A 27,174-nucleotide genomic window follows, 5' to 3' on the forward strand; every position below is an offset into this window, starting at 1 on the left:
GTGGTTCCTGCTAACATCCACCAAGGAAGCAAGGACCTCAATCCTGAGACCACAAGAGCTAAATTTTGCCAATAACAAGAGTAAGCTTGGAAGTGGATATTTCTGTAGAGCCTCCGGGGAAATACTCATTCTGGCTTATACCCTGATTTCTTTCTTGTGATTTCCTGAACAGAAACCCCAGCCAGACAGTGCTGGACTTCTGGACTTTTGGCCCATAGAACTGTGAGCTGATAAGTGGAAGTTGTTTCAAGCCACTAAATTGGCAGTCTTTTTTTACACAGCAAGAGAAAACCCAATACAAGTACATATTAAAATAACTGTCAGTAGTAACAAACCTGCTACAGAAATCCAGAAGTAAGTAAATAGTAGTAGAGTTCACAGGATACTGACAAGGAGTATTGGCCCACTAAAGTGGTATGGTGGTAACTGTAATAAAAGCAGTTTCCAATGACTTTGGCTACTTAGCTTAGAAACTATGGGAGTTTTGATGAAATGTTATAATTGTAATGGGATTTGCATTATTTCAAAATATATGAGTGAGCCATTATTAGTTTTCATATTATACTATTTCAGATTGTATAATTAATATGTTTGTGTCTTTTTCCTTATTAAACCCTGGGTTCAGCAAAGGAAGTAACTGGGTATTACTTATGTTTTTGGTCCTAGTAGCAAGCACAGTGCTTGGCCTGTGGTAGGTGCTTATTAATAAGGGTTAGCTGGAAAATTGAAATGTAGAATAAAATTGAAAATAGATTAAATAACAAATCTGTCCAAAGTTCTGGTGAGATTCAGAGCAAATAAACAAATAGGAAGGTTGTGTTCCAATAAAACTTTATTTACAAAAACAGGCTGTACACCAGATTTGTCCCATGAGCTATATAGTTTGATGAGCTCTGGTGTAGATCACAAATGAATATAGCTTGGAAGCAATTCTATCATACAACAACCTTCATGGCAACTGAAATTTTTAAAAAATATATTCCAAATTATTTGATAAGGTTGAACAAGGTATACTTCTTTTCAGGGCTTTATTTATTTGCCTCAGACATTCCTCTTGGTGCAATGGGAAGTAAGTCATTTGTTCCCAAGGGTGAGGTCTTCCCAAGTTCTACTGCATTCTGCTAACCGTTCTTGTGAGTAAAGTTTGAATGGGGCAAAGTTAAGCAAACAGGCTATACTCAAATGAATAGTACTTATTGACTTGGGATGGAGATATTTCTTTCTGTAGTATTAAAATATGAAGTTACATTTTTTTAGGTTCCATATGATGCTCTGACTTACAAAAATATATGAAGGGTAGCATACATATAAACCAAGGCTTTCTCCACATTATGAATGTTTGTGAATTTGTGAATAGCTGGAGGCATAGACAAGGGTGGCCAGGTGGAAAGGCGAAAATAGAGGGAAGGATCCTTTGCCATTCCATGTTACCAACTTTTAATTGGAGCTTACAGTGGAATATTCTTTGAAAGAGATACAAGCAGGTATAAAATGTGAGGTAGCTGGGGACAGACAAATGTGGGGCAGTTGACCAAAGCTGCCATTTACTTCTTCACCTGGGAATTCATCCTAAGGAAAAATTAAGGATGTAGGCATACATGTAACCACAGCCTCATTCATCACATGGTTCTTTAGTTTTGTTTTGTTTTTTTTCTGATCAGTGAAAATATTATAAAGTAGAGGAGTGGCTAAATAAATGATGATATATTTCTTTTTTTTTTTTTTTTTTTTTTTTTTTTTTTAAAATATGGAACGCTTCACGAATTTGCGTGTCATCCTTGCGCAGGGGCCATGCTAATCTTCTCTGTATCGTTCCAATTTTAGTATATGTGCTGCCGAAGCGAGCACTGATGATATATTTCTATGTGGAAATTTTGCCAATAGAAAATTTTTATAGAAGAATATTCAATGATAATAGAAAGATATTCAAATTATTTTGTTGATTGAGATAAACAGCTTCTGATATGTATATACAGAAAATGATCAGAAGATGCCTGTTTTCTCATACCCTTGCCACCACAGTATGAGTCTATTTTCATTTTTAAAAGTTTATACATACACATATACATGTACATATACATGCATGCATCAATAGTATTAATTTGTTAAGAACATGGACTGTGACAGGCCTGGCTTTGAATCTTAGCTTATGGGCTTTTTAAACTTAAGCAAAGTTACTTACATTTTCTCTGCCTCATTTTCCCTATCTTTAGAATGAGGATAAGCTCACATCTCACTTTCTGTCTCAATTCTTTTCAACAAACTAGGTGTTTGAGTGGTCTTTGTTCAGTGAACAAAGTGCCCAACACTGTTGGTGCACAACAAAATTATTTCATCTAAATATTTGAATGTAAATGCTAGATCCATCAACTCTTTCAAAGAACTTGGAAAGAAAGTGGAATTACTTCATAAAGATCATTTAAAATTGATTTTTAAATTTGCATGCAGTAAAACTCATTCTTTGTGTTGTACATTTCTATGGGTTTTGACAAAAGTGCAGAGTTGTATAACTACCTTCACAATCATGATAAAGGACAGGTCATTCATCTCAGAGACCTCCGTTGTGCTGCCCCCTCTGCAGTCAACCCTTCTTCCCATAGTTTTGACCTTTTCCAGAATGTCATAGAAATGGAATTATACAGTATATAATTATATACGTATATAGTATGTCACATCTGGCTTCTTTCACTTAGCATAATGCATTTGAAATTCATCCATGTTATAGCTTTTATCAATTGTTCATTCTAAAGATAATACTTTTAAAGATAACTCCTATTATTTATGAAGCATTCTGTATTATAGCCACCTGGGTCACTTATCCCTGAGGTTGTCCTGAAGCCAGAGTTGCAACAGTGCAAGATGTTAGTGCCAAGGAAGACTTGAGAGACAGCCTAGTCCAACTTGGCTTTAGTTGAGAAGGTGAGGGTTCTGAGAGCCAGAAATCACATGCATTATCCCAGGTGAGCTTAAGTCAGAGTTAAGCGCAGAACCCAGAGCCTTGATGTTAAACTAGCAAAGTTATATTGGAAATCAGATAGGGTAAATCTTCTGGTGAAGGACTTGAGGAAAAGCCCATGAAGGGCAGGGAGAGGTGTGTGGAGTTTGTGTGTGCATGTTTGTGTGGTGTGATATGTTGTGTTGAAAGGATGACACTAAATTATTTTTAGAAGGAAAACCAATACTGTTTTGTGTTTAGAATTAGAAGAAAGGATCTTCTATCATTATTTTTATTTTGTAATAGGGGTGAGTTTGTGTAAATCTACCACCATTTTCTAGCATTTATCATAAGCACTGGTTTAGAGAGTGGCCAGCAGGTGTCATAGATGTCACTTTCATCCCCGGAGCAGATAACATGGTAATTGGCCAATTCCTTATGAGGTTAGTGAGCACCAGATCCCCACAGAAAGCTCACACTAGGTTCTGAAATGTGCAGAGGTGTATGGTTTGCTCTCAAGCCTGAGTTAGAAAGAGTGCTTTTTGGGGCGCCTGGGTGACTCAGTTCGTTGAGTGTTTGACTCTTGATTTTGGTGAGGTCATGATCTCACAGTATGTGAGATTGAGTCCTGCACCAGGCTCTGTGCTGTCAGCACAGAGCCTGCTTGGGGTTCTCGCTCTCCCTCTCCCTCTCCTCCTCCCCCCACTCAAGCTCTCTTTCTCAATTAAAAAAAACCATTAAAATAATGCATTTATCGTTTGTTATTTATCCTGTTTATCTTTTATTTATAAAGGCACAGTACTGGGGCACCTGGGTGGCTCAGTCGGTTAAGCGTCTGACTTCAGCTCGGGTCATGATGTCATGGTTCATGGGTTCAAGCCCCATGTCAGGCTCTGTGCTGACAGCTCAGAGCCTGGAGCCTGCTTTGAATTCTCCCTCTCTGCCCCTCCCCTGCTCGCTTACACGTGCTCTCTCTCTCTCCCAAAAATAAACATTAAAAAAAAATAAAAGCACAGTACTACTTTATTTTAAATAGTTTACATGTAAGTACCATATTATATATCTTTCTTTCTTTATTTATTTAAAAAAATTTTTTTTCAACGTTTTTTATTTATTTTTGGGACAGAGAGAGACAGAGCATGAACGGGGGAGGGGCAGAGAGAGAGGGAGACACAGAATCGGAAACAGGCTCCAGGCTCCGAGCCATCAGCCCAGAGCCTGACGCGGGGCTCGAACTCACGGACCGCGAGATCGTGACCTGGCTGAAGTCGGACGCTTAACTGACTGCGCCACCCAGGCGCCCCTATATATCTTTCTTTAAAAGAAATAATGAAATAGGGGCGCCTGGTTGGCTCAGTAAGTTGAGTGTTTGACTCTTAATTTCAGCTCAGGTCATGCATGATCCCTGGGTCATGGAATCCAGCCCCACATCAGGCTCCATGCTGAGCTTGGAGCCTGCTTGGGATTCATTCATATTCTCTCTCTCTCTCTCTCTCTCTCTCTCCCTCCCTCTCTCCCCCTGCCTCTTCCTCTCTCCCCCTATCTCCCTCTCCCCTCTCTTTCTGCTCCTCTCACCAGTTCATGCTCTCTCTCTCATCAAGTAAGATAAATAAATAAATAGAAATAGCAAAATAGCTTTTTATTTCTTAAAAAAGTGCAATTAGATTTTTAAAAATGGAATCTCTTTTAAATAGGTGATAGGGATTAAGGAGGGCACTTGTAATGAGCACCAGGTTATGTATGGAAGGGTTGAATCACTATATTGTACACCTGAAGCTAATATGACACTGTACAGTAACTAACAGGAATTTAAGTAAAAAACTTAAAAAAATGAAAAAAATGGAATCTCTTAAGTCTATAATAGAGTATTTATCCATTTTTATTACATAATGCAATGAAAAAAATAAATATTTAACCATAAGGAAAATTTAGATTTATGGTTTATAATATGAAAGAAAAACCTTCTATAAATAACATGAAACATTTATTCACTAATTTGACTTGGTCACAGTATTGCATGTTTATACCCATGTACATATCAGCACATTTTCCTTTGTATTATTTTAAACCTTTCTTTAAAAAAGTTTTCATAACAGTTGACAGAACAGAACGTAGTTAAGCATCCGAAGTAATGTATATATTTGCTCCATTTACAATAACTTTAACTTAAATCTATGGTAAACATGGCAATTGTCATAACGAAATATATGTTATTTGCCATTTTATACTCTAAACTCTTGAGGAACTATAATTGGTTCCTTTGGTTTGATATTTCATTTCCGTTTATAGTCCAAACATTTCTTGTGCATTTCTGTGTGGTTTAGTTATGTTTTCATATCGGTACTACCAGACCTTCACTTAGAACATCAAGCTGAATGTTTTTTTTTCTTTGAATAATTCATCTTTTAAAGTACCTTCCCTCCTATAGAGTGTCTACATTTGAGGAAATGGAAACTAAGCAGAGAATGTGCTAAGTGTTATGGTAGTTGACAAACTATTTTGGTTAGATGAGTCTCCCAATTGGAGTGTCAAAATGGATTAGTCTAACTCAGGGAGAGAAGAAGAAGGTAGAAAATAATGTCCAAAATGCTTACGAAAGTGAAGAGCTGTGACAGGGAAAGGGCCTTAGACACCATCCCTCTGTTGCATTGAAGGAAAAATCAAGAACGCCAATTTTAGGCATTAAAATTGCCTTACAGTGCATGGGAGGTGCTAATTTGCTCAGACATCTTTTGGCAAACTTGCATGTAGAATCTGCTTAGTCCTGTTGTTATTTATGTATAGTAGTACCTGCAGCCAGAGAGTTATCTTCCTGGACTTGCCTCTTTCTAACTGAGACTAAAGGCTTGAGGAATATAGGAGATGTCAGTAGCAACAAGCAACTTGAATTCCTCAAGATAAAGACCATGGCTGGGAAGAATTGAGCAGGCAAGTAAAGGTTACTGACTCCACATTAATAATAAATTTACGAGAGTATGGAAAAAATCATGCCAGGCCATCTTTATCGTTTTCTAGGTGGACGTGCAAGATTAAAGAAAGGAATTCAATAGCTATAATATCTGGAATTGAGTAAATCATCTAATTCAGTGTCTCCACAAATCTTTGGGGGCTGTGGGGGTGGGGGCAGGGGATGGGGAGAACCTCAATGAGAATTGGCTCTGAGTACTGTCATGTGGATTCAATTTGGCTGTTGTAATAAATTACGATGGAACAAGGTCCATTGGGACGATGTTGGGATCAATAGAAGGTCAGGCTGTAACATCTCCAGCAGTGGTCTGGAAGAATGGATAACACACTTTATTAAGGTTGGCAGGCCAGAAGGCTTTGGTGCTGTTGTGGTCACCACCAATGTCATTAGCCTTTATGAAGCACCTGTTGGATCTGGGCACTCTGGGGAGTGCTAGGAGAAAGACAGACTGTGTATAATTGTCCAAATGGTCAACCTGTTTAAAAATGTTGATAATAGGTACAATTTATTGAATACTTATAGAGCTGCCATGCATGGTGCTAAGCTTTGTTTATGGATTATTTATTTTAATCCTATTGAAATCATTTTTTTTTTGTCTCCATTATGTAAATGGGAAAAGTAAGGTATAGAGAATTACAATGGGTGATGTAGCTAGTAAGTGGCAGCAATAGGTTATGAACCGAGGTCATCTGATTTTCTCTTAATTACTATGTATGTATATAGTATCACTATGTGCTCATGGAGAAAACATGTTCAATTATTAGTTCATTTATCCAGTTGTTTATTCATTCAGCAAACATTCTAAATGTAATTAAGGCATTCCTGGTGTAGCAGAAGAGACAAAACCTATTTAAAGGTAATTAAAAAAAATGGTAATATTATGACTCTAATACAGGTATAACATGAACATGTGTTAAAGATTTTATTTAACTCATTAATTGATGAAGGAACCAGTCAGATATTAGAACTGGAGAGAGAACCTGGATAGCAGAAATATTTGTAGATCAGAAATACTGAAATGGATTTGCAAATGGTGATAAAACTGGTTTTCCCCAAATATGGAGGTGAGTCAAAAAACTTCAACTGCTCAGGTCAGAATTGTATGATGATAAACAAGAATTATTTTTATTGCTGTGAGTTATCTATAATTTACCATGTTGCAAAATCGCTCAAAGACAGTGAAAGACTAGTATCAGATAATGTTAAAGGGTATGATCTAAACAATAGTTTTCTAGTATTTAGGAAACTATTTTCTCCAGATCAGGGTAGGAAACCCCGGACCCAAATGTCTGTGTAGGGAAGGAAAGACCAAGAATATTAGTTGGGATTCTTCAGAGAAACAGAACCAATAGGATGTGTGTGTTTATACACACACATGCGCACACACACACACACACACACACACACACACACGAGAGAGACAGAGAGAAAGAGAGAGAGACAGATTTTAAGGAATCACCTCATGTGACTGGAGGCTTGGCAAGTCCAAAATCTCATGGAAGAGGTGGCAGTCTAGAACCTCAGGGAGGAATTTCAGTTTGAGTGCGGGGCAATCTGCTGTTGAACCAGGAAGAGCTGATGTCGCAGATAAAATCTGAAAGCAGTCCGCTGGAGAATCTTCTCTTGCTTGGGGGAGATTAGCATTTTGTTCAATTCAGGCCTTCCTTCAGCTGATTGGGTGAGGTACACTCACATTATGAGAGCAATCTGCTTTTGCCAAAGACCAGACTGACATATAAATTTCATCCAAAACACTCTCACAGAAACATCTAGAATACTGTTTGACCCAATATCTGGACATTGTGACCTTGCCAAATTGACGTATAAAGTTGACCATCACATTAAGTCAGAGGACTGAGTGGCTTTGCTTCTACAGAGAGGTGATTGGGTTGGCAGAGTTGTTAGGGACATGCTGGATACCAGATACCTGGGGGGTGGTATGGTGAGCAATAGCAAAATTGTGAATCAGGACGTAAAGTTTTTCCAACTTCACAACTTTCCCAAGAGCCAGTCCTTGAAAGTCCATAGGTAACAATAATTATGGACACCTGTCATATGTCTGTACATCTGCCTTTCAAGGGTATGTGTCTCCTAGGGTATGAAGGAGAGGTGTGGGTTCAGGATGGGTCTCCGGATAGTCACCACTTTATAGAGTATGTCTTGGTATTGGGAATTATAACTGAAGGACAGCTAATTATCAAGTCCAGGGTATCTTAATACAGAAATTGTAACCTGAATTGATGATCTGTTTTATAAGAATTTCTCTGAAAATGATGTTGATTTTATCCTCACTTTGAGGATATCTGATAACTAGAAATCAATTATTTAGAGAGGAGTTTAGTGTGAGCGTAATGCAAAGAAAAGCAATAAATTTTTAATTTTGTTTACTTCTGTGGCTTTATCAGACCCCCTGGGAGTAAGACCAAGAAGGTTTTGTCATTGTTATCATCTTGTAAATATTATTTTATAATAGCAGCTAATACTTATTAAGCAGCTCCTTTACTGAGTGTTAGGTACTTTATGGATTAGAAGGGAGGCTTCCTCACCATCTCCAAGTGTTTCCTGTATTGTCACCTTCTTGATGAGGCTGCCCAACTCCCTTATACAGCAGTGCAGCCGGCTTGCCCCTATCCCAGAAGTCTTTATCCCTCTTACTTTGTTCCACTTATTCTTTTTTACCCATAATAATTTACCTATCGATATACTCTTATCATTTAATTATTATTGTGTTTATTGTCCTTTATCCCTTCGCTGGAATCTAAGCTCCACAGTGGCAGGGATTTTTATGTTTTATGTTTTATGTGCTGATGTAGCCCAAGTGCACAGATTTATTCCAGGTCAGCTTCAAGGACATGACCTGGTCAGTGCTGTTGATTTGCATCTTTCTCTTCTATCTGAGATAGTTGACACTGGGGCCACTGAGTTGTAATTCTTCTTTTCTTGTTTGAGGCATGGAGAAGTAGGTTTCTCCTATTTCCCAAGAGAAACATCACAAAGTCATAGCAAGCATTCCTTTATGACACTGAGAAAGCTGTAGAGACCTAATGGTGTTTCATGTCATCCTTTCCTCGCCTTATGGGAACAGATATAAATTATCTCTTAGGAATGGATCAGACCAAACCTTGTGTCCTTTACAGACAGGTTTTTCAAAAGAGTTTGACTCCAGGTGAAGGAAAGATTGTCACATGACAAATAGATTGTCACAGACATGACATTGTCTTGGCCTGACAAGGCAGGATGATCTGAGGGTTTTCTGGACATTGCTCAGTAGGCATGCATTATTACTAATGATTCAAGTTCATGCCCTCTTCCTTCTGCAAGTCTCTTCCAAAGCCCTGGAAGTATGTTCTCATTTTTATATGTTTTGTTAATTTTAGAAAATTAAGATATTTCTGTATGTTTTTAAAAAGAGCCTCCCCTACTCCCAGTCAATTCAGCCCCCACAAAATCTGGATCCATCCCTGTTGTCATTGTTGTCGAAATATGGACAGATAGTACCAACCACAACATGGCAACTCTCAACACAGGGATAAGTGCAAGTAGAGAGAAGAGACTCAGAGCAGGTTGGGCCAGGAGGTGGAGATGGAATGAATTCACTGTAAAAGTAAGAAGACTCTACAGCTGAGTCATGTTCTAATGATGGGGCTGATGGGCCCTGGAGAGTGGGAGATTTGGAAGTCAGCCTCCATTACCTCTGCAGTCTGTCCATCTTGCTTCTTGTGCAGGACATTCTAGTAGGAAGAGTACTGCTTGAGCTCTTTTGGGCAGACTTGATGACTAATGTCTTTTAAGTCAAATTTCCTGTGAACAATAGAAGCTAAGGTTGTATATCAGAGCCAGACATAAATATATTTGGCCATGGATTACGGTAAAATTTACTGGTGGTAAAGATAATCAAACCATTTCACTTTCCATGAATTTTATTGTCTGAAAAAAAGTGATATCGCTCCTTGGAAGGAAGGGCAATGACTGGCTTCATATGCTATTCTGCTGGGAGAGAAAAATCTCTGAAACTTGAAGGCAACCCATGCCTGTCTTTTCTCCCCATGTCTGCCCTTCCCATCAAAGAACACTGCCATCCCATCTACAGTGCACCAGCTCAGGTTGTTCTGTCAGCCTACCCAGGCTTTATAGCAGGCAGGCCATATCACATTACCTTTGCTGGCTGGTAGAGAGGCAAACTGTTGAGCAGATGTTGAGTTCAAGGGGCCCAGGTTGCTGTGTTCGGCATTTCAGTTTGTTCAGTGGGGCTTTGATAGCTTATACACAGAGGGCTAGTGTCTCACCGCTCGAGGTAACGAATTTTGTAACTCAACACTAGCATTGTCTTTCGGAGCCACTGCGTTGGAGTATCGGATTGCATCACACTGCCACGAGGGCTGTGAACCTCTGAAGACCAGCATTTGGCTCACGTCAGATCTTAATTGCTTTTCACTGTAGAAGTATATATGCTAAGCATGAGGGCAATTTTGAATGACTTAATAAAAATGGGAGCATCTTGAAAACAGGCCTTTTATTATGTTACTGCACCCGTGTTTTCCTGCTTGCTTGCTGGGTATTGTATTGGCAGAATCACTTGATTTTAACCATTGTTCCAAAGGAGCCAGACTGTGTTTTGTTTGTTTTAATGTTTTAATGTTTATTTTTGAGAGAGCTAGAGAGAACAGGGGAGGGGCAGAGAGAGAGGGAGACACAGAATCTCAAGCAGGCTCCAGACTCTAGACTCTCAGCACAGAGCCTGATGCAGGGTTTGAACTCGTGAACTGCAAGACCATGACCTGAGCTAAAGTTGGCCGCTTAACCAACTGAGCCACCCAGGCGCCCCAACTGGGCTGTGTTTTTATCGATAAGTGGTATCTTGAACCAGTGACCTACTTACTAGCTGTGTGGACTTGGTCCAGTTATTTTACTGCTTTAAGCCTCAGTTTTGTCCTTGATAAAACACTTTCTTCCCCCATTGGATTGTGATGAGTGTGAAATGAGATAATGGATGTATGAATGGCATTTATTCAGTCATTTATTCAATATTATTGTTCACCCACTGTGATCCATGTCAGGGCTTCACTCATTTGTTATCTCAAAATAGAGTTGGCTGCAGTGGTTTGAAATGCGTTTTTCTTGAATTTTTCTTTTGAAACCCTTGAAGTCACTTTCCCCTGTTCAGCAATGTATTTCAATTCAAAGCAGGGTCATCACTTTGGGCCATGTGTGGGCATAGTCCTGCTATTTTTCTTGAAGCACTACTTGACATTCCCTAAAGAAATAGCCCTATAGCCCTGGGTCAGGATGCAGATATTGTACACATCTTTATGTAAAGATGACTTTATCTTATTCTCATCTGTTTCCCCAAAGGAGTGTGACCTTAATGCTAAAAACCAAGTGGATATAATGATTGCCATACAATTGATACAAGTTCAAGTAGGAACCTGAAAGAAAGTTCAAGATGGCTTAAAGGCACACTTTCAAATAAATGGTCTCAGCCTATTGGAAAAGAAGGACCATGAGCTGCAGTTGGCCTGTCTACCTCTTCCTATCTCCTAATGCAGCTCTGAGGTAGTCACCAGTTTTATTGCCTAGAATTAAGAGGGGAGAAAATGTAAACTGCTTCAAGATCTTTGAAGTTTTGGTTTTAAGGGGTTATATTGGTTAATGTTTTGCCAAAAAGTCAACTATTTCTTAATGATGCCACATTACACTGGGATGGGGCTTTATAGTGTTCATGGGGCACATGTGCCGTTTGAGCTCTTCAGTAACCCTGTGGGGTCATCAGGGTGGCTATTATGCCTAATTTTCTAGACAAGGAAGCTGAGGCCTAGAAGTAGTTAAATAGTTTGAGATCATGAGATAGAAAAGCAATGGGAATCACGTTTTCTGACTCCCAGTAAATAGTACCAACAGCAGTAATCATATTGGCAAGGACATATGAAAGATCAGGAAGTGTTTTATGTGGCAGCTTCCATGCTAAGTTCCTAATGTGTGTAACTCAGGAACCGTCCAAGGTCACCCTGTCCTTTGAGATGAGTAAATATAGCTTACTTGTCCAATTCCACATCCAGTAAGAAGCCCATCCCCCTAAAGGGGGCTGTCCCTCACTGTCCCTCACAGCCTCCTGTTCTCAGGATACCCTTCAGTTGTGAGTTTCCACCCTTGTTACACTGCTGAACTGGCCTATACCTCCTTCCGCTAGTAGGTCTTGTTGTTCTGTGTACCCCATCATTGAACACAGCACCTCTTCCATTCCACACTCTGCCCCTGGCTTAATTTCTACTTTTACCACTCACACAAGGTGTGTGGTGGGTGAGCAGCCCTTCCTGAAACTTTAAGGTGGGAGAGCAGGTCACAATAGGCCATACTTGAGAAAATGGAGCACCAGGCTTCCTGATTTGAAGTTTGTGTTGCCTCATCCTGTGGAGTTTTGACTGGTTACCTTTGTCTCCTTATTTCAGCAGCTTGCCCTGTCTCCTGCCTATTTCTCTCCCTGGCCCACCTTATTATCTTCCTTTACACTTTCACCCCAACTCACTTGAGTATAGCTGAGTTCAGGTCATTGTGTGCTCCTCTGCCTCCCTACAGACCACACCTCCAACCCCTTGTCTTTCCTGTATGAAAAGGACTGTGTAATATTTCCTAATTCCCTAAGCAAGGTCAGTTTTATCCCCAAGTGAAATTCAGGTGCCAGCTATTAAAATCCCATTTCCCTCCTAGCTTTCTATAAATGCATTAACTTCTGTAGCTACCATAATTACCCTATGGGATAGGTATTATAATTTTTATCCCATTGTAGAGTTGATGAACCCAAGGCTCAAAGAGATTAGTTAACTGCCTAAGGTCATGCAGAGTTCTAATCTCTTACCCACTTCATCAGGAGTCATCAAGTATTTTTAAAGGGCCAGATGGTCTCTATTGCAACTCCTCAATTCTGCTATTTGTAACAAAGCAGTAAAGCAGGTATAGACATTATGTACACAAATGGACATGGCTGGGTTTCAGTAAATTTTGTTTACAAAAACAGGTGGTGGGCTGGAAACTGGCCTGCGGGCCAGAGTTTGCTGACCCTGCACTTTACTGTACTGCCTTTTTCCATAATACTGGCTCTTTATTTAATGTTTCTAATTTAATGTCTGTAGTGGATTGAGAACAGAATCCACATGGCCACATCGTTTCAAGCTCCTTTTCTTTTTCTGGCTGAAAGCAATCTGTAGCTTTGTACGGAGTGAACAAGTTTGTAGTGATTGTTAAACTATCCATAGGGCACCCATAATAGTGGTGCCTCTGAACTTCATTGGAGACATGCTGGGATTTTACAGTCTGGGCTAAGGGTACATTGCTAGAATTGTGTGGCTGTTATTTATACTTTCTTTTAAGCAAAATGGACAGTGCATGTACTGCCCACATTTCTCAAAGTCTGGTTTTCTCTCTGGGGCCTTTAGAGACCTTAGAGAGCATAGCTTATGCTCAATTTATTGTGTCTAGAGAACAGCAGTAGTTGCTATTTCCTACATCTTGGGACACTAAGTCTGACAAATAAATGTGACCAGGTTAAATTTGTCCTGTTTTTTTCAAATGGCTGCCCAGTGCACTGTAGTGATGGAAGTCGACACCCTTTTTTGCCTGAGTCAACTTTCCCATAAAAAACATTTCCCATGTTTGTGCAGTGGTCTCATCTCTGATGACTGGTCCTCAAGATTAATGTTGAAAACAAAGACTTTTCCTCTCTGTAAGAATGTTTTAAAGAAACACGGAAACTGCTTTTCAGTTTTTCTTTTATGGCAATCCAGTAACTTACAAGTGGCTAAAGGTTGGACTCTCTCTCTTTCTCCGTTTATTTAAAAAAATATCTATGAAGACAGTCCATCATTATATGGTAAGTTTCAGCTTAGAATTAAGTTTCTGGCTTATCATGCAAGTCCCTGAAAATAGGGGTTTATAATGAAATTGTTGAAACCATCTTAATCTGCTGGTAAATGTTTTCATTCTAGCACTTATCTGAGTTCCAACAGGGCATTGGAAAATTATTCCTGGGCCTCTTATTGAATCTACGAATCATGAATTGCATTCATTTCAGAGCAAGCAGAGCAAAGTTCCCATGAAGCCTACAGCCTAGGGAAGTGCCTCATTCTGAACAGTAAATAGGTCCTGCCTGCATGTATCTTATCTTGAGTACTTCAGCTGCATGCATTGGGGAAATGAGAGGAAGGAGGCTTTCTTCTCTCTGTAAATGAGGGGAAATGAGGGGAAAGAGGCCTTATATAAGTTTCTCACCTGCTTTCCCTATTAACTACTCATTTAGGAGAATCAAGAAGATGTTCCAAAATATCTTATATATTTTTTTTTTTTAATGTTTTTTTTTTATTTATTTTTGGGACAGAGAGAGACAGAGCATGAACGGGGGAGGGGCAGAGAGAGAGGGAGACACAGAATCGGAAACAGGCTCCAGGCTCCGAGCCATCAGCCCAGAGCCTGACGCGGGGCTCGAACTCACGGACCGCGAGATCGTGACCTGGCTGAAGTCGGACGCTTAACCGACTGCGCCACCCAGGCGCCCCCAAAATATCTTATATTTTTAATGAGCAATTTATTGAAACTTATTTAACACATGTATTGAGGTCTATTCTGTACTAGAGACTAGGGACATAGGAGGAGATGAGAAAGATGGGGTGCCTGACCCCAGGGATCCTCGGTGGAAAATGACAGTAAATAAGAGTCAGGCTGTAATTAGGGACTTAATGACCTGACTGTAGTTGCAGGGAGTGTCGTGAAAAAGTACAGGTGCAGAGAGCAGAAGAGTAGAAGCTGGGTGGGGGAAGGGGCTCACTCCCTTGCAGGGATGGGAAGGTCTCAGGGAAACCTGTGCCATTTCAGGGGAATGGGAAAAAAGACAAACTGTTTGCCAAGATAGAGAGTGTGGAGGTGAGGGAGCTTATCAGTTCAAGAGCTTCAGTGGAGGCAGGGTTGAAAGGAGGCTGGGGAGTTAGGCAGGGCCAGTTGGTGGTAGTCATGGTAGGGTCTTATAGGCATACATGTTTTCACACTTGACCCTAACACTTTCCCACCTCTTTTTGCATGTGAATCTGCGACAAAGGAGCCTCAACAATCAACCAGCAGGCTTCTTCTATCCTCATCCCCTGGAGATCCCAAACCCAACTGGAGAGTGTTTCAGACTGAGGGCGTTATGCAGAAACATCTCATGGAGGCCATGGGCCCTCCTCTTATTTGAGTTTTAGTGGTTCAAACCTTTAGATATGTAATCACTTTTTACCAGTCCAGTCACTTAAAAATATATTATGTGACTTATATATGGTAAAATTGCCCTCTTGGGCGTACATAGGTGGTGTACAACCATGCTTTTAAAAAATGCCTAGAGCAAAAATATGGAGACAGAAAAAGGACCAGTGGTTGCCAGGGTTGGGGTGGAGAGAGGGATGAATAGGCAGAACACATAGGATTTTTAGGGCAGTGAAAATACACTGTGATACTATACTGGTAGATATACATCATTATATATTTGTCCAAACCCATAGAATGTACAGCACTAAGAGTTGACTATGGATTTTTGGGTGATAATGATGTGTTAGTGCAGATTCATCAGTTGTAACACATGTATGGTGAGTGATATTGATGATGGGGAAGCTGTGCATGCTTGAGTGCAGGGTATATATGGGAAATCTCTGTACCTTCCCTTCAATTTTTCTCTGAACCTAAATCTACTCTTTTTTTTTAAATTTTTTTTTTTTTCAACGTTTTTTTATTTATTTTTGGGACAGAGAGAGACAGAGCATGAACGGGAGAGGAGCAGAGAGAGAGGGAGACACAGAATCCGAAACAGGCTCCAGGCTCTGAGCCATCAGCCCAGAGCCTGACGCGGGGCTCGAACTCACGGACCGCGAGATCGTGACCTGGCTGAAGTCGGACGCTTAACCGACTGCGCCACCCAGGCGCCCCAGAACCTAAATCTACTCTTAAAAAAATAAAGTCTTAAAAATAATTTTAAAAAATGCATATAGTCATGTGACCACCACTGTAATTAAGATACACAACAGTTTCATCATCCTGTGAAAGTCCCTGGTGCCCGTTTGCAAGTGAGCCTTAGCCCCTGCAACCCATTGATCTGTTGTTTTGTCCTTGTAATTTTGCGTTTTTCACAGTCTCATGTAAGTAGAATTATACTTCTGTATCCTTTGGGCATGGCTTCTTTCACTTGACATTTGAGGTTCATTTGTGCAGTTGTGGGCACCAGTAGTTCATCACTTTTTATAGCCAAGTAGTATTCCATTGTGTGGATGAACTGCAGTTGTCTGTCATTCACCTGTTGAAGTTGTCCAGTTGCTGTCATATGGGTGCCCCATCACAGTCATCTTGCTTGCATGGCTGTGGGAGCTGCCTGCCCTTGCTACTTTCACCCTGCTCTCCTCTACATTCACCCATAGCAGCCAGCATCATCTTCATCAAACAGAAGTCGGGTCATGCTGTTCCCATGCTCCAAACTTTAAAGGCTCCCGTTACCCTCAGGATAATGGTCCTTAGTATTCTCACAATCCCTTGTAATTTGGGCCTCCTCTGTCCCACTTTTGCCCCTTTTACTCTCTCCTGTAGCCATTTGGAGCTACTTCCAGATCCTAGAACAAAACGTTGCTCTCTCTTGCCTCTTTCTGCACACTTTCTCCTCCTCAGACTGGAATATTCTCCTCTCTTTCTACCTCACTTCTCACCTTGTTAACTCTTATTTGTCCCTTGGGTTTCAGCTTAGTAATCACTTTCTATGGGACATTTTCCCTGACCCATAGAATGAGCAGGACTCTTCCTAAGTGCCATGCTGGCTCTGTACTTACTCATAACATCACACTGCTTTGTAATTCCCTGTTTATTTCTGGGTCTTCTCCCTTATAAGATCCTTGAAGACAGGAGCTGTGTTGTTCATTGCTTTGTCCCAATATCTAGTGGGTACCTAGCACTCAGCTAGTATCTGTTGAGTAAATGAAGATGTTTGGGGAAACATGATTATCATTCTAGCTATAGAAAGTAGAACACTGAGGCTTGGAATGCTCAGCTAACTGGGGGAATTCCAGCTTCTCTGGGCCTTTCTATCCTGCCATATGTGATATGATTCCAGAGTATAGGGAAACTCTCCAGTTTTCTGTATTACACAAGGTCTTATGACTGCATATACTTCCTCCACTCATTCAACATTGGTAGAAACCTTGTAGTGCCCCTAGAAATAGAACCCCAGCTTCTCTGAGGTTCAAGGGTATGTTCCTGTATCCCAACCAGAGTATATAAGACTGAATATCACTTAATCAGCTTAACCCTGGAGGATTGCCCAATCTGATACTGAGTTCACCTTGGTACTCTCTGAATTTGGGGGAAGGTTCTGTTTGGGTCTTCAGGCATGAGGTTTTTCTTCTCTTCTCTCTCTGTGGAGTCTGTTCTGATGTGCTATTGGTGAATTGACCCCTAGGTTGGGAGTCTCATGCTAGGGAACATACCTCTGTAAACCATCTAACTAGGCATCCCTCCTGTAGTAGACACCCAATAATTCTCTGTTAATTCTCTGTCAAATCAGTGGGTGAATAAGTAAATAACAAAAGAATGGGTGACTGCCTCAGCTTTTATAGAGATTTTAATCATATTTCAATCTCTTTGGAGGTAAAAAGCTTTATTACCAGGCAGTATGATGCTGTCTGTTGATTTGTGAAGCCTTCTTGCTGTTCCTGAACTCCCCTGTCTTTTTCTGACCTCAGGGCCTTTGTACCGTAGTTCTCCCCATTTGGTTCTTCATAGCATTCATGTCTCTGCTCAGATGTCACTGCCTCCAAGAAGTCTTCTTAAGCACCGCATCTGACATAACGCTGTTCTAACTTCCACCATTTTCTGTTTCCTGATCTCATTTAGTTTTTTCATATACTTTGTACTTCTGTCTGAAGTTACTGTGTTTTATGAGCATTTGTTGACTGGTGTATTGACTTCCTCCCTTTATGTACATAAACCCTTGTGGGGGCTAGGAGCTTCTTGGCTTCTTTGCCAGGTCTGCAAGGGTATCTGGCATACAAATATTAGCTTAATACTGAATAAGCTAAAACATATAAAAATATAAATTTAAAAAGTATATATGTGTATATGATATATGTGTGTATGTATATATATGTATATACATAGACATATCAGGAAAAAAGATGCCTTGATCTTCTTATTAGTGAACAATTTACTGTGCATTGTCTTGTAACTGTTAGATCTTTCCTGGGACTGTACCTGTGGGAGGTGGGCAAAGGGAAGTGTTAATAGTATGTAGTCAGACCAGTCAGGAATAAATGATTACAGAAGAGCTATTCTTGAGCTGCTGTGTCCAATCTACATTAAATATTAAAACAATAAATATTAAAGTAGTGGCTATATGACTATGGTTAAAAAAAAAAAAGGGCAGTGTTTAGAATCTGACACATCTAGGTTCAAGTCCTACTTTTCCATCTAGTAGAAATGTGATAGTTTTTCTTGTCTGTGAAATAGGGATCATTGTTACCAAATCATAGGGTCATCATGAAGGTTCAATCAACAAACACAGCACCTGGCATGGGAGGCCTCCCTCTGGATAGTGTTTCCTCCTTGTTCTTTCCTTCTGGAGTGAAAAGAAGACTGAGGCAGAGCTAGCAAAACACTGAAGCAATCTAAGCCTTCATACTTACATCAAGATAAGTATCCAGAGTTGATTTGACTTGCTCATCAGAATGTCACCGACATATACTTAATCCTATTGTTTTGACTGTTCTTGTTCATTTGTCCTAAAGAAGATCACCAAGGCAGCCCATTTGGGGGACTAAGTAGAGAAGCACCCTATGAATCACTGGGTTACTGTGTTGCCTGTCTCGGAGTTCTGCTCCATCTAGGGCCCTATGGTATAGAAGCTGCTGCTTTTTTTGGGTACAGTTCTACATCTGCAACTGATTGAGTCTGCAGATGGGCCTGTACAGAAATAATTAGCCACTTGCCCCTTATTTTGAGGTGCAAGTGGCCCCTCTTGCCAGCAATTACTGAATCATGGAAAAGAGTAAGCCTTAGGGGAGAGCCTGTGGAAATTTAAGCATGAGGGCAAATTGCTTTTAGTTTTTAGAAGTTACAGCTATCTTCTTCTTAAAAAAGCACTTGTAAGTATGTAAGCCACCTTGGAATGGACCTACCAGCAATTCCATGTACCTTTCCCGGGGTGTAACACTTCAAATATTTCCCAGTTTTCCTCTTGATTTTATTCTAAGGGCTTATTTAAAGATGCTGTGTGTTTTACGTGCTGCATTTGGTTTCACAGTTGGTTCATGCTACACATTAACTAATTACTGGTAAAGTATCTGACTCGTGAACTCTGATCCATTTTCCTCTGGAAAGATCCCTTGCTTCCTTGCAGCAGCTCCTTGCATCTTAATATACTTTTCCTGGGGATTTTGCAGTGATCTGCTGTGTGGTACCTTTGGATACATCTGAATGTGAATCACTTACCCCAGACGTGTTCTATGATTAAGGAAAGCTTCCAATGGTATTAAGGGACCAGAAGAGTTCATTAACAAAGGATAGAAGTTGTCGATGGCCATCTTGAAATATCGATCTGTGAGATTCAGAAATTACACAAGGGGAAGCTGCCTTGGACAATAAAAGCACAAAACACATTCTAGATCTTAATAGGAAACAAAAGTGCATAAACAAAAACAGACTGCTTCTTCAAAATATATGATTTCAGAACAAGACTAGCCTCCCAGGAAGGTTTAAGGAACTCTGAATCTAATTGGGAAAAGAAGTGGGTTTGCATTTTCTTTAGTGTCAGGCTAGCAGATGACATTGAATTTTTGACACTTTGCAGAAGATGGACTTCTTTCCATTAGCTGAGTGAATCTGGGGCCTGCGTCATTATTTTATTTTGTAAATTCTCCATGTGCTGGAATCAGACCTCTCAAATGCAGATGGTTACTGCTGGAAGGAATGAACAAAGTTAAACTTAGAAAAGAAAAAAATGAAAGCCTTGCTTAACCATTTCAGCTCATCTCTCCAGCCCCAGGGCTTAAATGACAGGCATAATCTTTTTGTGCTTCTTTTCTCCTGACACATTTAAGATCTCATGAAGTTATTTTACCAGCAACTTGAGAGGAAGAGAATATACAGAATCTGTTTCTTTTATGCTGTACTCCGTCCACTAGCATTTACCACGTCCTGTTATTTTTATGGGTGCTTCTTATATCTTCAGCCTCTTTGTCTTATCTTCAACTTCTAATGTGTTCCAAGTGAAGATAGGCAATGGATAAGTTTTGTCATAAGTAACTGGTGACTTCCCGTTTAGAGGGACTTATAGGGAGATTGGATCTTTCTAGGCCCTTGCTTTCTCATAGAAGATGATGCTGCCAGATGCAAACACCACTGACATATATATAGGCTATTTGTGAGAAGGAAGGTACAAGGAAAGTGGTCCCTCCCTCCCGTCCCAGCCTCTACCTTGATCCATGTTCTGGGGGTGCTTTTTAAATTCTCAGACTTACGAAAAATAACTTCAGTTATGAGAAACTAAGGGAAAATATTTCCAGATTTTTTTTGATGATGAAGAAGATGATGATTGAGGGAGAAATTAATTTCTCTACTCAGCTTGATGTAAAAATGTTTCATTGCCAGTATTTCTTAAAACTCTGGTCCATGGACTATTTGATCAAAGTGACCTGCAGTCCTTGTTAAATATGTGGACCCAACCTCCCTCTGCACCTAATGAGTCAGCACCTCTTGTCCTGGAGCCCAGGAATCTGCATTCTCAGCTACTCAGCTGATTCTTTTATGTGGCCAAGTCGGAAGCCACACTATTTTGGATAATTTTTATATTTTAACAATTGAGTGCATTTTTGCAGATATGAGAAAGATTCATTACAAGATAATGAGTGATAAGAATGGTTGATCCCTTTTGGACCCTTGACTGTATTTATTGTGTAAATCATTAGGATGCTGGTATCTCTCACAGGTTGCTGAATTACATTCTGGTGGGCTTTTTGTCCACCCATCCCTTTGGTCCAGGGAAGAACATAACCCATTATGTCACAAAAAAATTCTTGAGAAGGGATTTTGTCTTAACTTCATGAAAACTCTTCATTTCCAGAGATCCTTTCAGGATTAGCTCCCCACATATTTGAGATAAATGTTAAAGATGCTCAGAATTACTGTATAATGTTTGTGAAGCTCAGACAGGATACTGTGACTATAGTTAGAATGACATGTGAGATTATGTCCCTAAAGAGATACACCTGAAGTGGAGGGGATAGGAGGGGGAAGGCAAGACCTATCTCAGAGTTTCTGCCGGGGCCATTTAAGACTGATCTCTGGAAGGTTTAGGGTGGGGCAGCTTTTGCCATGTACAGATAAAGGACATTTTTTAAAGAATCAATTGTAAAAATCAAAGGAAAAAACACTCAGTTACAGAATGATCGTCCAACAGGTCATGCTCATGTACCTAATTGAAGAAATGTTATTTGTTTATACTTCGTGCTGTTTCTAAGAAGAGAATAAAAAGCGAATTTACAAATCTTGCCTTTAGTGCTTGTATGTAACATAGACCCATTTTAGAGACAGCACTTTAATCTCTGTTTCACAAAGCTTTTATTCCAACTAAAAAAATAATTGTGATATACTGTTAGGGTATTTTACAAATTATATCGATAGTATGATTCGTACATACTGAGCTTCAGATTAATGTTCATTTTTCTAATCTACCATAAATATGTTCTCTAGCCACCAGAACTATTGCTTTGGTGGTTTCTCTTTCCAGCACATGTTACTATGTTTTTGAAATGGAACATTTGCTATAGGGGACAGAACATTTAGCATGAAGGATACTAACCAATAACAAAATAAATTGTCTGCAAATAATGATGTAGGGTGCTTTGACATAATGTTTCTATTTTTCAGTCTAGTGGTTCATCTCCTTGTCCTTCCTCTGGGTTTGCATTTGATTTGGAGAGAAAGAGCCAGCATTTGTTTATTTAGGAAGTAGATGCAACAGTCCAAAAATGAACTGTGTCCTAATCCTGCCCCCCTCCCCCCCCAGTGACTCTTATAACAACATGGTGGGGAACATTTTGAAACGCTACCTCTTCTTAGGAAGAAATTTTCTGCAATGTGAGTATTTTATCCTATTAAGTATTTCTTAAATTAAATGAAAAAGCTTAGAATACTTTAAGTTGGAAAATAGTTTCTCAAGTTACTAGGTAGAGTGCTGTCGTTTTTTCCCAAGTGCATGCATATTTTTAATCTCAGATTCAGTTTCTTCTATTATTTAATTTTTAAACTTAAATAAATATTTTCTTTTTATTCCCTGCATGCAGGTTTCAAATACTTAGCTCAAAAATTATATAATCCCTTAAAAAAACAAAAGACCATAAGCCAAATTTGGAACTCAAAACAAGGACTATAAATAAAATAATTCTTAAAAAAAAAAAAAAAACCTTCCTAAAACCCCAGCAAGACAGTCATAATTGTGAAAAGACATCAACTTGAGATAATTTAAGTGACACAATTTTATGACTCTCTTAGAATGACCTTGAAAAAATATTTCCTAAAATGAATTCTCTCTTCAATAATTATTTTAGACAGAGTCTTGAAGAACAAACTCTCATGAAGTAAATTGTTTTCTTTGATGCTGATATTTTCTTGCAAATTCCAAAGGACACAATCATTAGTTTTAACTCAAGATGATGAAAGTAATTTTCCTTTGAGAACTAGGTTTTCCGCTGATTTCAAAAGCCTGTCTGCAGGTGAGATTTAATTTAATCCTTTGAGTACTTAAGAAGCATTCCTGAGACAGTGGCCAAAAAAGTGACAAGATTAGTACTTTGTTTATTGACAGTGTGTGGACAGGAAAAGACTTTCATCCCAAAGAGTTTAATGATTTTTTTTTTTAGTGATCTTAATGACAATTTTTAATTACTAAAATATTCATTATTTAAATAGCCAAAGATTAGATGATACACTTAAAATATAAAGTCAGTTGCAGTTGAATAGCAGCCTAGGAATTAAGTAGCAACAACACAAGCATGAAAGGCAGGTAGTATCTTGCTAACTAAAATTTAGTTTCAGAACAGAGAGTGGAAAATGAATCTGTAAGTATTAAAAGAAAATTCATAAATAAAAATCTACAGAAGATTTGTTATATCGTTCTCAAAATCAGAATCACCTATGTATGGTTTTCATGAGACTTTAAAGATTTTATAAAATGTTTTTTTCTCTCTGTCCCATTATTTCATTTTTAATTCCAGTTTCTATGAGTGTTTTGTGTATTCCAAGGGGCGGGCCAATTTTTCTGATGTCAGTTACTATTTGAAGAAATTAAAAAGTCCATGAATATGAAAATTATACACATAGTTTGAACTTGAATCAAAAAAATATATATGACTATGACTTTCAGATAAATTAGTATCATAAAAAAAGGTCTTAATTATTTCCTGTTCAATGTGTGTGCAAATGTATTTCTGCATATAATGATTCCATTGTTTATAGTTTGCTTTTTATTTTATTTTGGGGAGTACACAATTTTAAAAATTGGAATGTTTTGCATTCTAAATTTGACAGGTTTTCAGGTTTTTTTTTAAACAAAAGTAAAATCTTCTTTCTATTATGACATTCAGCAGAAATGAATTTGCAGAGTATTAGGAGTTTTTTCTGTTTAGGTGGCTCTAGACCTCTTAGCCACCCTGCCATCCTCTCAATAGATTTAGCCATGATTAGCAAACCATGAAGATCTTGTCTGTAATAATCACTTATTAATATTTTTACATCATGAGAATTTCTAGACAATCCTTGGATCTTGCCTTTCATTTTATCTTTGGACATTTTCAGGATGTTCCATTTTAGAACAATTTGGGATGTTTTAAATTTGCTGCCTATTCATTTTATGTATAAAGGAAAAATTACACAAAATTCCATACTATTTGGGAACATGCTGTCTTGGTTAGGGTTTGGATCACATTTTAAAATTAGTTTTAAAGGAAAGGAAATCATATAAATGCTCTGGAATTCAGATAAGCACCAAGCATGGGAAGCAGGCACTTGTCTTTTAGAGTGCTTATCCTTTGGGGTCAGACTGATGATGGTAAAAAAAAAAAAAAAAAGCATTCTAGACCTTTAAATATTGATTATGCACTTTGGGGAGCTGTTTTCTTTCCTGCTTTCCCTCTGTCCCTTTGAATTTGGACTTTGGTAGAACTTGCAGAGTGCAGTATCTCAAATATTCCACAGGGTGTCATGATATGGTTGTTCTCAGGAACACTCCAGTGGGAGGTAATTTGAGCCAAGCTTCATCCAGTATTTCAAGGATTGGTACATTTTGGTTATAGTTCGGAATTATTTACTGAGGGCCTACTGTGTGTGAGCTCCATGATAAGAAATGTAGCTGTTAGTGGTATCATGCAAATCCCTTTCTTCACTTTGTGTTTGGCATTTTGGCTCGAGTTTTTTTAAATTTACTTGCTATGTAGTTTCAGGCCACTTGGGAGTGAATCTCAAATAGAGGAGTCAGGTTTGGAAACTACTCAACTGCCCAGCTAGATTCTGGCTCCCTTCCCTCCATCCTGTGGTGGGAATAGATCCCAAGGGGTCCTAGTGCAGGAAGGGGGCTGAGAGTTACTAACCTAAAGGCTCCTGGGGTAGCCATGGGGAGGCTGACACAGAGCTGGGGCCTGAGTTGGACAGTTTGAGTGTTAACTGCCCCTTCATCATTAGTTGTCTGGGTCACCTTAACAAGTTTATTTGCTTTTTTTCATTTTTGATCCATTATGGGGTTTTGAAGAGCAAATTCAACAATCCATTTCTAAACAGTGTTTGGTGGCTTCCAGCTCTGGGACAAGATAATATAAACTCACATTTCCCTTCTCCTTCTCTCTAAATACATCTTATTTATATTGTCTGGAAATAATGCAACAGACAATCATGAAAGGACTCTGAAATGTAGGAAAGAAGAAGGACTGGCCAGGGGCCTCACGAATGGAAGAACACCAGGATGAGTTTCCTGGGGTTTCTTCTTGCTCTTCATATCTCCTTGCCTGGGATGTGGAGAGCCTTGCAACCCTGAACTGCCAACAGAAAGTAGATTAAAATAAGGAAGGATGAAGACTGAAACAAGGTGACTGCTTGCTAAGATATCATATAAATAGGAAAGCAAAACAAAACAAATCTTCTAACACATATCCAAATGTTCAGGATAAAATAGATTATTACTCATCTCATACCAAGAACCAAAAAAGTCACAATTTGAATGAGAGAAGACAACTAATAACAACACTAAGGTGAATCAAGTATTAGAATTTTATGACAAAAAATATAAAGCAATTATAAAATAGATTGAACAAGCAATTACAAAAATAGAAAGCCTTACTGGAAGGATTCCTTAGTAGAGTGGAAATGGCCAAAGATAGAGTCTGTGAACTTGAGGACAGATCAGTACAACTTAATCTGAACAACAGAGGAAAACTAGACTGGAAAATAAATGAACAGACCCTAGAGACCTGTGATTTAATAACAAAAGATCTAAGATTTCATCAGAGACCCAGAAAGAGATGAGAAGGAATATGGGACTGAATAAATATTTGAAGAAGTAATAGCTGTAAACTTCCCAAATTTGGCAAAAGATATAAATCTACATATTTAAAAAGATGAGTGAATCCCAAATGGGATAAGCCCAAAGAAATCCATGCTGACACATCACAATTAAGCCTCTAAAAAGTAAGAAAAGGAAAAAAGATCTTAGAGCACCCAGAGAGAAAGTACTCAGAATTTATAGAGGGATGGATACCAACTCGAATAATAGTGGATTTCTTATCTGAAACCATGGAGTCCAGACAAAATCAGCATGTTTTTCAAATACAGAAAAAACAAAACAAAACAAAACAAAAATAACCCTGCCAGCCATAAATTCTCTAACTGGTGAAACTATCCTTCAGGAATAAAGAGGGAAATAAAGGCATTTTGAAAAAAGGAAAACCAAGAGTATCTGTCCCTAGCTTATCTACCCTTGAACAGTAGCTAAAAGAAGCTCTCTCTAAACAGAAAGGAAATGATAACAGCAGGATTTGAACTTCAGAAAAGAAGAAAGAAGAGTGAAATGGAAAAAATGTGGATAAACATAGTAAACTATCTTCATCCTTATAATTTAAAAAAATTTGACAGTTGAAGCAAAAATTATAGCGATATCTTGTGCTCATTGTATGTAGAGGATATAATGAGACAATTATATTTAAAAAGTGAGGAAAATAAAAGAACCTTAAATAAGTGCAATTTTAGTACTTCACTTGAAGTGACAAAACATTTATATCAGTAGGTTATGACATGTTTCATATGTAAATTGTACCACATACAGCAGTTGTTAAGAAAATATATAAAACTGTATACTCAAAAATAGTATAAATAAGTGAAGATGGAATCCTAAAAATATTTCCAGTAACCCTCAGGAAGGCAAGAAAGAAATGGAGGAATGAAAATGGGGGAAATGAACAGAAAACAAATAATAAAATAGCAGACTTAAGCCCTAACATAGCAATAGTTACTTTATGTCAATGGTCAGAATATACCAGTTAAAAGAGATTATCCAAGTAGAGCCAAAAACAAACAAACAAACAAACAAACAAACAAAAAAACACCCCTCCAAACAAACTAAAAAAAACCCCATGACACAATTATATGCTGTCTATAAGAAATTCACTTCAAACACAATGACATTGTAGGTTGAAAAGAAGAGATAAAGGTATATCATATTAACATTAATTTTTAAAAAAGAGAAATGACTATGTTAATATCAGATTAGGTAGATGTAAGAGCAAAGAAAATTACTGGGAACAATGGGAGACATTATATAATAAAAGAAGTAACCCACCAAGAAGACATAGTGATCCTCAATGTGTATGCACCAAACAAATATATGAAATAAAAACTGATAGAACTAAAAAGGGAAATAGACAAATTCACACTTATAGTTGGGGACTCCCACACTTCACTATCAGCAGTAGATAGAATTAAGTACAGAAAATTAGCAAATTAAATGAACTGAATAGCTCTATCAACTAACAAGAGCTAGATGACATTTATAAAACACTCTACCCAACAACTGCAAACTATACATTCTTTTCAAGTGTGCATGTAGCATTCATTAAGATAGATCATATTCAGAATTGTAAAACAAACCTGAACATATTTAAAAGAATTGGATTCATATAGTGTGTTGTATGACCATAATAGAGTCAAACTAGAAATCAATAATAGAGAGATATGAGAA

General features: G+C 38.6%; 1 protein-coding gene and 1 non-coding gene across 13 annotated transcripts in view; one reads left to right on the plus strand and one right to left on the minus strand.

The window, feature by feature from the left end:
* Nucleotides 1–27,174, plus strand: part of ERC2 (ELKS/RAB6-interacting/CAST family member 2) — a 936,036-nt gene that overhangs the window by 400,985 nt on the left and 507,877 nt on the right. The gene's annotated exons all lie outside the window — the stretch shown is intronic.
* On the minus strand, nt 1,742–1,848 carry LOC131511155 (U6 spliceosomal RNA). Its single transcript, XR_009261360.1, has one exon. It is a non-coding gene; the product is annotated as a U6 spliceosomal RNA (small nuclear RNA).

The sequence above is a fragment of the Neofelis nebulosa genome, chromosome 4 (genome assembly GCF_028018385.1).
Source record: "Neofelis nebulosa isolate mNeoNeb1 chromosome 4, mNeoNeb1.pri, whole genome shotgun sequence".
NCBI classification, from domain to species: Eukaryota; Metazoa; Chordata; class Mammalia; order Carnivora; family Felidae; genus Neofelis; species Neofelis nebulosa.